Here is a 12,073-nt window from a genome sequence, read left to right as displayed (position 1 = left end):
AATGTGTGGACAATGGCGAATCCGGCAAGTCGCGTGCGGAAACTACTTCTCAGTTTGTTTGTCATGTGTTATTTAACTCTATTTAAATTTTTAAAGTGCTACTATGACCAAAATTTTTGTTTTTCTTTTCGTCTTTTTCTAAAGTCAATTTGTTCAATAAGTCTATATTTAACTAGCGCGCTAGAATTTAGAACGTTGCGAGCAATATAAGCCTTGAAATAGCTTGCCGAAAATCGTGGAAAACTCGTCCGCCATTACTCGGACGTCTAAAGTGAGCCAGCGACTGTATTGAAAAGCGGATTTACGCATGAGTTGGTCCGTGACGTCATATGCGCATCGCGCTTCGAGCTTCGAGTGTTCCAAGAGAGAATATACTTAGAATTAACAGGGTTATAAAAGATATTTCTTCGACAAATTCTTCGTCTAGTTTGCCCGGTGGCGAAACCCAAGAGAGCCGCAACGAAGAGGCATTGCAATTTAGCGGTATCGTTTCTTATAATGAGAATTTAAAGCCGTTTGACGTCGGTCTAAAGGGCAATGTTTGTATGCAAATACTTCATTCGATCGATGAGGTTTTGGCGCTGTATGCGTATATGCCTACAACGAAGCTGCCGTCTTCTTGTCCAATCGAAGAAGCCTCGAAGAACGAAGAGGAACGGCGATTCATGGACTACATTCGTTTGAATACATGGTATGATGAGAACGACATTGAATAGTTAGGATAAAATGTCTGCAATTTAATAATAGAGAGCTCTGCATATATATACATGTAGGTTGCTATTGCCGTTTGCGAAGGATTGAAATGATCTTTACTGTTGTTTTCATTCTTGTAATCTATCATACACGCCATGGGCATAAAATCTATCTCAGCTGTTTATTCCGAAAAAAGCTTTACAAACATGAAATAATGTAAAATTTATACAGAAAAATTAAAGTCAACAAGATGGTGCAGGTGATCAATGGATTTAGCTCCTTGAGTTTTATACAGTTTTACCTTCCTTGACTACAATACAGGTAATAAACCTTTTTAAAACTAAGTGTTTTAATGATAACACTTCAGACATCCAGCTTCCAGTATTCAGCATTCAGACATCCAGCTTCAGACATCCAGCTTCAGACATCCAGCTTCCAGTATTCAGCATTCAGTATCCAGCATTCAGTATTCCTGTTTCTTAAAATAAGAAAACCATTTGAATGCTGTATAGAGTCCTTCACTCTATTTTAGTGATAATGTTATGAAACTGTCCCACAAGTAGCAGCAAAACTGGGTAGGAGTAGTTTTTCTTATTCATTTCACCTATTTGTTTTCCTCTTGGCCCCGTGATTTTTTGATGATAAAAATAACTCAAACAATATATGCACAACATGGGAACAAGTAAAATAATATTAAGGGTATAAAGTTTTAAGTTCATAAACAGGAACACCTGGACCTCAAACAAACACTGGGACCTTGATCAAACGTTTCCAGTTTTGAACCAGCATTTAAATGAAGCCTGCGTTGAGTCGGGGTCTGGCATCTACTCAAGAAAATATTTTTTTTATGGTATCATATGCAATATGACAGTGGCTCTTTCTAGAGAATATCACTGGCAGTACATTGTGCATCTGCAGTATGTGTACGTAATTGAGAGTTCAATTTTGGGACTAATCTTGTGTCAACTTAACGTGACTGTAAACAAGCCAGCTCCGTATACCACCCTAAATAAATTGCTCCCTTGATGCAAAAAGGCAAAGTCTGCATGCAAGCCTGCTTGCCCATCAGGCCAAAGCATATCTTGGTTTAAGTAGGATTAAGCAACCTGGATGAGATGGAAGTACAATTGCATCACAGGTTTAACCCCCCACATACATGTAATGACACTGGTTTGGGCTCACACCTGAACAGCTTGATTAAGAGTCTTGCGCACTGACCATTAGGTCACCGCAGCTAAATCAAAACAACTACCCCATTGCTATGCAACATTTTTATTTATGGTACAGGTTTGACTGTATTTGTTGTCGGCTTCGCAGTTCGTGTTAACTCTTTAAATAAATACATATATAATGGTTGCAAGGGTCCTGTGTGACCTCAAAATTGCCCCCTTGTTACAAAAAGGCAAGGTCTGCATGCAAGTCTAGTTGCCCACCAAGCAACTAGACATGCATGCCCTCGTCACACCATCAATTTGCCAGTTCCTATTCTACACTTGGAGAGGAGGCACCATGAGAGTAGTCTTGCCCAAGAACACAGCACAATGACACCAGTAAGAGTCCACACCTGAACCGCTTGATCCGGAGTCCGACAACTTACACTTAGGCCACCTCACCTCAATCAATACAACATTTTTATTTATGGTACAGATTTGACTGTACTTGTGTTAGAAATTATGATGGATCAGCAGCTCAGGGGTTCTCTGGCACATTCACATGATTTATTGTTGGCTACTACATTCTCAACTTATGAACAAAAAGATCATGCCAAAAATAAATATATTGCAAACTTAAAATAAAGAGTAGCTAGGATTTCAACGGTGCTCTGTTGCACACAGCATGAGTGATTGGCACAGGTCATAATTATAGCTCATGGCCCCTGTTGTACTTAAATATAATAAGGATATACTGAGTAAAATCCGGATAGCATGTATGTCTCTGAGACAGGCTAACACTGTTCTATCCTGAGATTACTTCTCAAAAAATGTTAATGAATACTATAAGTGCACAATGAAGTACAGTCCTACTGTAGTGTTTTATATTGCATGGCAGAAGTAAACAAGTGACCAACACTGAAGACGTGCTGGTGAGTTTATTAAGACTACAGTGTATACAGAGGACTACAATGGAAACATTTTCAGTACATATAATCAGTAAAAAGATATTGCTAAGCTTTGCATCCTCTGTATGTACTTTCACATAATGTACCGCCTCGTGCGAATTTATTTAAGTTTATTTGTACAATAGAGGATATAATTCAGGAACATACAGGCCGATTTGCCCAAAAATTACCTTTTTGACATGAAGTATTTACAATAAATTTAAAAATGACTATTCTAGAACACGAGAGCTTGAGCAACAGAAGTATATTACGCCACTCACCCAATGTTTTGCTTCTAAAAAGGAGCGAATACAGTAAACTCACTGTAGATAATTCGAAGCGTTCTATTCTATTCACTTCCCTTGGATAGTTGAAGAAGTTAACCTCACAATGGTTGCAGGGAGAAATATCTATAAAGCATTTCCAAGAGTACAAGTTTCCCTCAAAGTTATCAGACGATCTATTATTCATCTTGCGTGGTTCGGGCGAGTTAAGATGTCACGAAATTTCGCCTCTTGAAATGTTTTCTGCCACTATGTTGTGCAAAAGTGACCTGGAGATGCCTTGAAGTATGTTTAAAAAACATTTGCGCAGTAGATACGGCTTCTACATCACTACACAGATTAAAAAGAAAACCAATGTTTTTCCAGATCGGTCACTCCAGCCTTCGAAGAAGCCATTTTGTTGATGCGCATATGACGTCAGCATGCTCTCGCCCCAACTAGTTCCAGATCTCTATTTGGTTCTCGGACATTTTTGAATCCAGTAATGGCGGCAAGCCAAAGCCGAAGTTTACGCGTGAAATAAGTGGTCTTCCAATTCGAATTTGAACTTAAAATTTGGCAAGGTTACTATTTAATGTAAGTACTTTCAAAAACCGAAGAGAAAAGGGAAGGTAAAATTTTGATCATAGTACCACTTTAAATCTCACTCGGCTTTCATGAAAACCAATGTAATTGATGGAATTCCGAGGTTAAATAAAGTATCACTCACTCACTCACACTCGTGACACGCGTAGCACGGGCGGTTTCAAGCGGGGAGGGGAAAGGAGAGTTTAGTGTCGACATACTGTAGATTAAATCTTGCACGACCAGAGTAATAAAGTGAATACTTAGCTTCATTTTAACCCTTCCATTACTGAGTTAAAAAGAAAAGTGCCAGTGTTTAATAAACGATTTTTTTGGTACTTTTCACTGTACCCTGTAATAAATGATGAAACCATTTGTTTGCAGGGCCGGCACTGTCGTCTTGAATGAATGAATGAATGAATGAATGAATGAATGAATGAATGACAGTGCATTCAACCAAATCGGACAACAAGAAAGCAACGAGTTTAAAAATCTTTAAGCTTTTTTAAAATGTGCTACGATTAGTGTATTGTGAATGGATTGTCCAAGGCACTACATGTATATTATTGGAATGATTTGTGCTGTTTAATTCGATAAAGGTATAATAGGGTTTTGTCTTTAGCTTGCGTGTGAGCTTACTGTTCTAACAAAATTTTCTTGAACGTTGAATGTTTTCGTGTGTACGCTGCGAAAAAAAGAGAGAACTAAGCAACGATCTGAGCTAGGACTTATGTCAGGTTCCAATCTACAGTACATTTATAGCGAGTATGTGCCCTTACCCCCCAACAAAACTAACTGCAAGCAAACGGAATTGAAATCTTACAAGTCTCATAAAACGCAGTAAAACGATGCTCGCACGGCTGCATCAGATTTTTTTTAATGGGGAGGGGACAGGATCTTGCAGGAGGGTGCGGCATCTTGTCGGCACTCTGCTGTTTTAAGTAAAACAATTTTAAAAAATAGTAAAAAACACACATACACAAATGGAGCAACAAACACGCGGTAGTACAGGAAGACTTTATTTCTCACATTAAAATTTACATTATCGTACGTATTCCCCTTCCAGTTGCGAAAAAATTATAACCGGCTCCTACGCTAAGCAGAATATATCGAAAACTTTATTTTTCTCGAACTTGTTGGTATGTCGAAACTACTTTGTGTAATAATGGTAAAATAACGTGCGCTTTGAACCAAATGTTTGTCAGCCTCGTAGCAAATTCTCAGAGTCTCAGACCAGAATACATTTATATGAGACCTGTCGGCTGGTGCTCTGGGAATCAAACAGCAAATCCAGGACTTTCTTGGCCATGCTTCGTGGCCGAGCTTCGTCGGGAAGTGTGCCCAAGCATGGCGGCTAGCTGTACACTGGGGTAGATGTCCACAAGCGTGTGGCCTAAAACACTGGGGCACAAGGCATAGTTGTAGCCAAAGGATTGCCACCTATTGGAAGGTGAAATCATAATATTAGTAAGTATTTAAATATCCGCGCCTATTCCCAAGGAGCTGTTGTGTATTTCACAGAATTTAAGTCAGAACGTTGCTTGAAACGTGTTTTGGATTAATTAAAAGATCTCGAGCTTCAAAATATTTGCCCTTTACCACAATCGTAAATAACATTTGAGGCGTGTGGAATTGAAATGTTAACAGGGACACCTGCGTAGCTTGAGTGTTCATGCAGACACAGATTAAAAGCAAACCCCGCAAAAAGGCAAAAAGGGTCGGAAAGAAATGTTTCAAAGTTTTTGCAGGCGCGAAAGGCAAAAGCAAAATACGACAAAAAAGGCGCGAATGGGCAAAAGCAAAATTAGGAAAAAGGGCAAAAATATCGAAAATAGCAAATCGAACGCGCGTTCATGAAAGCGCAAAATACGACCCAAAGTGTTACGCTGCTTCCGAAGTTTTGACTCGACCCCACCTCATACGTTCAATCTTTGCGGCAAAAGCTAAAGCGTTCTCGAAAAAAAACTGATAGCGATGGAAACTGCATAAAATTTGGTACAAAATGGTACGTGTTTGAAGAAGAATAAATCAGTAACATACAAATCAGAGCAATTCTAAAACAATTTTTCTTAGGGTTTTGCTTATTTTGCTTTGTACACCAACATCGTGCGCGTGGCCGGCTGGATATTTAAACCTAACAAGATACTTGCATGTATGTAAGTTTCTCTTAATGGCTTTAGCATGCAACACGCACCTCTTCCTAGAGATTTTCTTTGCTGGGGGGTATCAAATAGGAACTTTTTCGCCAATGTTATAAACAGATGGGGGGTTGTTCCTCAATCCTTTCCTAATCATTCTGTTTTCGCATTTGTTGCTTGCGGAAGCCACTGATTGTTGCATTCTTTTACAATCGTTAGTGTGGCGTGTGTAATCCCTAGGTTTTGGTGCTACCATTCTTTCGTACTCCTCCAGGGTTTGATCCCACTCCTGTGCAACAGGGAGCTCGACAAGTCGATCAAAACGGTTCACTTTGCGACCATAATACACCTCAAATGGAGATTTCCATAAAAGTTCCTCCCGTGGCTCCTCGTTTAATGTTTTTGCATACTTTGGTAGCGACTTTACCCAGTTCGCACCTCCGTTTTTCATTGTTAACAAGTCATACATGAGCTTTTTTCTAAATGAACGATGTGTTCGTTCAACTTTACCCTGCGACTGTGGGTGATATGGGCGTCCTTTGACCACGTTAATTCGGAGTTTTTTTACAAAGCTTCTTAACTGCACCTTTAAACTTCGAGCCTTGGTCATGCTGAATAACTTTAGGTGGTCCATGCTGTATGTAGATCTCCGACAGTGCCGTGGCAATTGGTTTGCTACTTTTTCCCTCTAACGGTATCAGCCAATGATAGCGAGTAAACACGTCCATCAGAGAAAGCACAAATTTAAATGTCTTTCCTTTCCAGGCAGCAAGCATGTTTTCCATACTTATCAAGTCAACTTGGTGGCAGATTTGTACACTGCCTGCCCTTATCGGCTTTAGTACAGCCTTGTTTTGAAAATGTACATTTAATTGTTGATGAATGCGAGATTTTCCGAGAACACGTCTAATATCTCTTTCCCCTACTCCGTGGTAAACATTCTTCAGTCGATGAAACAGCTTTCTTGTTCCGGATCCTTTCGTGTCTTTTAAAGGCCTTCTTAACAACGTCAGATTTTTTCAGAATCGGTCGACCATCATAACACACTTGCCCTGTTCTCAGTGATAAACGCTCTCTATTCCGCCAGAATCGCACAAGCGCCGATTTTATATTAGTGCTTCTTTCTCTGATTGGGACATTAAATTCTCCATTCAGCAATTCAAGGAAGGTGTTATACATTTCTTCATCCAAAGACGAAATGGCTAGTACTCGAATATTACAGGCAACGGTCATGAAGACAAAACAAGCCAGAAAAGCATTCATTTTCACGTCGTTATTTCGGCAAGAAAGAGTAACTTGAACTGAATGAATTTGGCAGAGCTGTTGCGCTTAACTAACTAGGTGGCAGCGGACAGTGTCTAGACAGTTTTGACATTGTAGCACTTTGCTGGCTTCCTTGATGCATTCCAATGTCAATTCCTTCAGTGCACCAGTCTCCACCGAGTTTGACTTTTCGTTGAGGGACGAGAGTAAAATATAGAGGGTCGAGGGTTACATGTCGAGGGCACCGAAATATATATAAAAGCAATTTAGAAAAATAAATCTTAAAAAAGAATACTTAAAAAATAGCATAGGATAGGACATCGGTATTGTGTTTGATGTTATTTTTTATTGCCGTTTTTAATCCTTTTGGGGCCATTTTATATAGTGATATAGCTTTCTGACCTTCCACGTTTATCTTCATCGCTCAGCAAACGCTCGATATTCGACTTATACTTTGCTGGAAGAGGCTTCTTACTCTCTTGAATATGGTTGCCTAGAATTTCTGGTTAATATGTTGAATTCTATAATAGAAACAGAAATATGAGCGATCTTCGATCTACAATGGGCGCCAAAAGTGTTGAGACACTCGGCACTTTTTGAGTACGTTAGACCATTTTCACCCCCATACCCTGTCGATATTACCCCCTTTCCCCGAACCAATGTTGGATTATCTATCTGGAAGACTTGCCTCGTTTGTGTACAACATTGAAAAGGGGGAGGGGGAGTGGTTTACAAGCTGCACCGGATTTAAAGTGGAAAGATGGGAAAGTTAAAATTAGAACTCATTTCAACCAAATGTCTTAAGAACTTTTGGCGCTCATTGTAGTCACGTGATCGATAACGAGAACAACCTGATTGATAGGTTGCATTTGTCAAACTGAAGGTATTACATTTTGCGTCAAATTTATTACATTTTGCGTTACTTTTGTCTATTACATTTTGCATCGAAAGTTATTACATTTTGGGTTACTATTACATTTTGGGTCAAAAGTTATTACATTTTGGGTTACTATTACATTTCGCGTAAATTATTACATTTTGTTGCGTAACAGGGTGCTTGACATTTTAAAGAACGATCCTACTCATGACCTCTTCCTTGTCAATAACTGCCTCAGCTTGCCGTGAAAAGACAGCTGTTGCCATTGTGTCAAGGATTTTTAAATACTGCAGAAGGCAAAGTTTATTCATACCAGAAGACAGGTCAATCAGTTTTTGGAGTTGTTTTTCAATCATATTATAACTGCTGAAGGGCAAAGTGCCTTTGTTTTCCTGTTAATGGGACTTGAAGTACAGCAGCTTCACCCCGGTATGGCAGCAAGAAGACTTTTAGTTCATCTGATAGAGCTTTATCATTGTCCATACTGGATAACTAAAGAAACAAAACAGTCTTGTTGAATCCCCAATTCAAGTACTCCCTTGAGTTAAAATCTGTTTAAAAGTCACTATAAGTTACAAATAACTATAAAACAACAAATACTGAAGACGTACACACGTGTAACATTTGCTCAACGAATTTTTTAATTTTACTTCTTGAATATGGCTACAACTGACGGAAATTCCGCTCCAAAGGCCAATATTACAATTCTCTCAAGCAAGCTTGGCTATCTGGAAGCGAAAGATCAGAAATTTCGATGAACTCGTCACGCTTGTAAAGACCTTGCTGGGGGCTTCCTGTGATGGTGCTATCTCGAGTGACCCTACACACAACTTATTCGTGTACAAAACGGATGCCGTTATTGTCAAATGGTATTCTACAACCAATACCCTTCAGACACAAGGCTCGGATTTCACCACACTCAGAGAAAAGCTACGCAAACTTTTCAATACGCGAGAAGCTACCAAAACCAGCAAAAATACCAAAAAACAGCCTTCGGAACCCTAACCAGAGAGATCTTCAATAACGGACTCCACTGCCATTATCGGTGACTCAATCATCAAACATCTACAAGGCTATAAGAAAGGAAGCTTTAGATGATGGCATTGGGTTGCCCACCTAAAGAAAGGATTCAAGAACTATTAAGCTTCTTTTTCAATACAACTATGTTACCGTTCAAAACTTGCCTTATTTCTTAGATGCATTGTACATGTGATTTTTTACCATATACTAGCCAGTGGTAATGACAGAAAAACAAAAGATAAAATTTTTGTTTGAATTGTGCTCATAATCAAGCTCAAGAAATACATTTACAATACAATTTTTACTCACCAGGATCATCCCATTTTCCAATTGCAATGCATTTGGGTGGAACATGTCTGTTTACCATAACAACAGCTTCAAATTCAGCATCTATTTTTTTTTAAATAATCATTTCAATGGCTAATTTCGTTAACTTTAAATTTTTGTACGAAAAGCAATATTGACTGTCTGTGCTCTGATTCATCAGGGTAATCACGACTGTAAACCACTCTTCTGACTGAAATATTTGTGTTCATATTTTCAATGTCCTGAAAAAGAAACAACCCCAGCTATTTCAGTTCTTACAACCAGAACCTCACAGCACTTGTGATAAGCGGTTTAAACTTAAGGGAATATTTGAATGTACACATCTTTTTTTTTTACATTATACATTTTTATTGCAAACAAAAAGGAAAAGAAGAAGACGGCTACATACAATATTGTTACTTACAGAACTGAACTTAAAATACAATAGAGATACTTAATAAAATAATAGTTACGATACCTGTGAACAAGAAATCACCATTTGCATAAGTTGTAATGTACAGAGGACGACCTAGGAGAAAGTGTGTCTTTGCTTCTGCAGAAAATGTTCTGTACTGTACTCGGACCAATGTCACTAGTCAGTACATCTTTTGTTTCCTGTAGAATTTGTTCCAGGTCTTGAGATATGGTCTGGTAACACAACTCATCACTGTGGCGATCTTTAAAGGAGAAAACTGCTACAGGTGCCACCTTTTTCATTCTTTTGCTTTCCTCTGAATTCGAGGCCCATATGGATGTCAGCATAGAAACACTAAAGGTGTCTGCCATATTTGTCAGTCTGTAGTTTCTTACAGCTGATATAGCATTTTTACAAAAAAAACCATACACTTCATTTAACTCTGGCAATATGAGCATTCCTCTGGGAAGATGCTTGATCGGAGGACACATGTATGATCTTGAAACTTGTACAACATATATTTTGTCTCATTTGATGTAAAGTTTTGCACCTGCTACATGTTCACCATCTTTGACACAATCCAAAAACGGTTATGCTTTTGATGACATTTGATAATGTTGTCTTAATAGTGTCTAAAGTAACCTGTGCTGTGTCATATTCTGTAAATGTGGGGTTGACAAAACTGATTCAGATTGGACCGGATCGCGGATCAGATCAAAGAAAAAAACTTAAATAAAAGAGAGAATAGAAAAGGTAAAAAAGATGTAACAAAGCGTAGACAAAATAAAACAAAATGCAGTACTTACTTTATTATGACAGGACGACATTTAAGAGGACATGTGCACAAATTTCACACAAAAATGAAAATTCCTGGCAAGAGTCGTTTTAATGGATTTCGCTCATTCTCTTACCATGGGTAGGCCTTAATATGAAATAACACGCTGTGATTGGTCAATTTTACGGGCCGTATTCTGCAGTACGGCCCGCGAAACAGTTTGACTGATGCCGTACGCCTTTGCAAGTTGAAATGTCTCGCGAAGAAGATTTTCAAAACTTCCTACAACGTTCGCAGTCAGAAGAAAAAAAGCGAGGAACAAAGGCGAAGCGAAGAAGGTCTACCGAACTTTAAACTCAATTTTTGTGATCTGTTGGAAGGAGAAAAGTTCCCTGATGTAGCGGACTTAGATCAACCCGAGCAGGATTCAAGTCAAGAACTTGAAAGTTTCATCAGTGCCGAGAAATCTGCAAACACCGTCAAGAAGACGAAAAGTGAATGGAAACGGTCCGAAAATTATTGTCAAAAGCAGACTAATGGAACATTTCATGTAGAAAAAGTACCTTCTGACGTCCTCGACAAGCTCCTCGGAAAGTTTTTAAGTAGTAGATAAAATATGAGCGGGAGATCTGTGTGGGCGTTTACAATGGCGAGCCGATAGGCGAGCCATTGTAAACGGCCATACAGATCTCCCGCTCATATTTTATTCTACTTGTGAAATGAAAACAATAAATTGAATGCAAAGTATTGTTATGCGAATCAGTAGAGATCTGTATCAAAAGTTAATGAATACTCATTAGCTGAGCAGGAGTTTGTATCAAAAGTTAATTCTATTGTTTGATTTGTATTGGGGTTTACAGTTGTGTACATGTGATCTAAATATTGTGCTGGGATTGGTTTGCACCCTCATGAATAGTAAATGAATTTTACAAGAGATGTACGCAAACGCGATGGAGCTGAGTACGAGCCAGACAGCATTTCAAGCTTTCAACAAAGCATTCAACGCCACCTTAAAGAGCTTAGCATTACGTAGAGGCGATATCTGAGGCTTTTTTCAAGTAGTTCCTACAAACTTTATACCTGTTTTCTCGTTCAGTATTTTCTAGAAACACTGCCATAATATAAGTTTTAGAAAGTTTGATAAGCTAAAACATGCCGTCAATCACTGCACTTTCTTGCCAAGCAAAGAACTTTAGAAGTTATTCCAAAGAAAACGTGCACTGTATCTAGTTTTCATCCTGTCACTGAAATTACTGTAAAACTAATTGCAGAAATAAAGTAGTGAAGGTTGGATTCAAATTATGTTTATACGCTTATCATATCGAGCTATTAAAGGACCGAATTGTTTACAAAAGCTTGTTGGAGACTGGGTCCGAGTATTGTTAAGATTTTTGATTGACAGATAGTTATGTAATAAGTTGCACGTTGTAGTTATGAAAATCAGTGATGCGAACTCTGTGAAGCGATCAACTCAGTGAAGTGAAGTAGTGAATATAAAATCAGTTTTGTTCACAAGTGACGTGAGTTTTTTGTTGGGCAACAATTGGAGGCATTCCCGACAAAAGTGGCACCTCCGACGGGACAGTGTCCTCAAACAAGAGGAAAAGAGCCGAAAAACTACAGTGAATTATAAAACGAAA

At 38.6% G+C, this 12,073-nt stretch overlaps 1 pseudogene; it reads right to left on the bottom strand.

The window, feature by feature from the left end:
* Nucleotides 1-12,073, bottom strand: part of LOC144648488 (uncharacterized) — a 344,754-nt pseudogene that overhangs the window by 216,035 nt on the left and 116,646 nt on the right.

This window comes from Oculina patagonica, chromosome 4, assembly GCF_052425735.1.
Source record: "Oculina patagonica isolate OP01 chromosome 4, crgOcupat, whole genome shotgun sequence".
NCBI lineage: Eukaryota > Metazoa > Cnidaria > Anthozoa > Scleractinia > Oculinidae > Oculina > Oculina patagonica.
Note: the sequence above shows the minus strand (reverse complement) of the source record. Positions and strands in the feature narration are given on the sequence as shown.